Raw genomic sequence first — 2841 nt, forward strand, 5'->3', positions numbered from 1 at the left:
GAGCTTAATTAATGTTTAATATTAAGGCCAGACGAGGTGGCTCATGCCTGTAATCTTAGCACTTCGGGAGGCTGAGGCAGGAGGATCGCTCGAGGTCAGGAGTTCGAGACCAGCCTGGGCAGCATAGCAAGATCTCATTTCTAAAAAAAAAATAAAAATTAGCTGGGCGTGGTGACAGGCACCTGTCATGCTAGCTACTTAGGACACTGAGGCAGGAAGATTCCTTTCATTTGAGCCCAGGAGTAGGAGGCTGCAGTGAGCTGTGATCACACCACTTAAAAAAAAAACAACAAAACGTTTAATCTTAAAACGTTACTTTAGCTCATCGTTTCCTTTCCAGAAATATTTCTTTTCCTGCCACCCCTCCCCGCCCCCACTGGATCTAGGTCTCATGAATAGAGATAAACAATACAAATGGGGAAAGAGAAAAAGTTTAGGAAAATCTCCACATGGGTTAATGAGCACCAGTAGCTAAATTTTTTTAAAATGAATATTTCTATGGCGAAAGCAAACCGAAAATTTTAACCACTGGTTAGCATCCGATGATTCCTTATAACGTTTTTCCTTTGTACGTTTCCAATTGTGAAATAAACAGGTTCTTTTTTAAGCAGCCTAAAGGAGAGATTGTCAGGAAGTATTTCTTCGTTTCGCTTTAGAAATACACAGTGAGGATGGGCTCATCAGAGATTTCGTTTTGTCTTTTTGAAAAGAGAGGCGTCTTACATATTAAATTATCAAATATTCAGGACCGGTCAGATTGCCTGGATTTCACTGTAAAAAAAGTGAGTGAGCATTTACGCACAAAGAACTCAGGAGACGGTGCAAGCACTTCGCATAACGCAGACTGCCAATACTAGTGCAGTTATGAGAATGGTTGCAAAGGAAACGCAATTCCAAATTCTAGAAAAATGCATATTTAATCTTCTTCGCTGGCTGCTTGCTTTTGCCTACCTGTGAAACCACAAGTTAACCCATACATAACAGCCCCAAAATTTTTTTGGTGACCATATGCAAGGACAAGCGGCAAGAGTTGGTAGAAAGAAAGATTCCTCCGAAAAATGTGTCCTCAATCAGATAGTAGACAGTTAGAATAAATGAGTGTTGGGTTCTTTCCTTTTGGATAGTTCTTTGACAGTGGAAACTTCTTGAAACTAAACTTGAGCGTGAATTGTAGTCCCTGTGTGTCTCTACACGGTCAGGATTAAACGTTAATTGAAAGAGGTGAACTTTGCCATGTTTCTGATCACCTTTTGGGGTTTCTGTGCCGTGGGTGGGTTGGCTAATCCCGCTCTCCAGCTGGTTTTACCCTGTGGCAACAGTATGTTTTTCTAGACGCTGGTACCAGCGCTTAGGTTTTGAAATATTACTTTGTGTACCACCGCTCCACCCTGGAATGTAGGGTAGAGATATTTAGATACGGAAGCGTGCAAAAATAGGTCCGGTGTTTTCTTTCCACGCGATTCCATTTCATCCTAAGAATAGCGGCGGTTTATTTTTAGATCGTTACAAAAGAAGCGTAAAATCCATTCGCTCGAGTGGGACTTTTATTTTTACTTTAAGCTCTTGCCTAATAAAGGAGTCTGTTGCAGTCGGAGTTAGTTTTGTTTGAAATACAAACTGGCAGAAAGATTTGGAAAGGAGGGGGAGGTTAGAAGAGAAGACAGTTCAAGCGCTACGATAACACTTTAGTGTACCTCCTGGTCATTTTGCTAATGTTTGTAATAGACATTCGTCCCTCGGCATCCATGCGGATTTGTCCCAGGACCTCAGTCGGTCACTAAAATCCTTGGGTGCTCAAGCCCCTAATGTAAAATGGTGTCGCGTTTGCAAATAACCTATAGGTGCACGCCCTTCTGTATGCTTTAAATAATCTCCAGATTATTACTATTCATTCCTAATACAATGCAAATGCTCTGTGAATAGTTGTCGTGCAGTATTTAGGGGAACAATGACAAGGAGAAACCGGGGCATGTTCAGTCCAGATGGCACCGTGTCCCCCAAATAGTTTCACTCCAAAGTTGGTTGGATCCGCAGACGTGGTGCCCGTTGGTATGGAAGGCTGCACTCTCTAGAGATGAAATTGATATCTTCCATCTTTTTCCGGTTTTCCCTCCAAAGCCATTTTTTACAGACTGCATTTCTTGTGACGCACCTGCTCTAAGAACTCTCTAGAATCCTCAGGCCAGTGCTGCGGCACAACTAACTAGGCACCGTGGGGCGCTCAGGTTTCAAGAGAGATTTTTCCTTCCCTGGTCCTTCGCCCTCAAAATCCACGTTCCAGCTTCACGGGTTTGGATTCCTTCCAATCTCCTGAAGCATAAGTGACTTCCATTTGCCAAAAATGAAGCTCAGACAACCTTGGAACCCCGAAAACGTGTCCACGAAGCTGGACCTGCAATGACATGTCGCCACCAGTTATTTCTAATAATGCGTGTTGATTGACACTAACCCTGTAAACCCCATCGCGCCGTCAATAATTGTATTAACACGTGTGTATTAATACATAGATGCTTCATGTTAATGCTGTTAAAGATCAGAGATCGTATGATATATACAATGTTTTATAATTTTTCATTTCCAGTATACTTTATAATAGGTCTATAATGCGTAAGTGTATAGTCGTGTCCTTATTTTTGTAAACAAATATATTGGCTAGTTTTTCTTCCAGAATAATCTTCTAAAAATCCGTTTCAAGGGGGATGACAGTGAAAATTTCAGTGGTTTTGTTTTGTTTTGAGACAGAGTCTGGCTCTGTCGCCCGGGCTAGAGTGCTGTGGCATCAGCCTCGCTCACAGCAACCTCCAACTCCTGGGCTCAAGCGATCCTCCTGCCTCAGCCTCC

Source organism: Propithecus coquereli, unplaced genomic scaffold (genome assembly GCF_000956105.1).
Source record: "Propithecus coquereli isolate 6110/MARCELLA unplaced genomic scaffold, Pcoq_1.0 Scaffold498, whole genome shotgun sequence".
Lineage (NCBI taxonomy): Eukaryota > Metazoa > Chordata > Mammalia > Primates > Indriidae > Propithecus > Propithecus coquereli.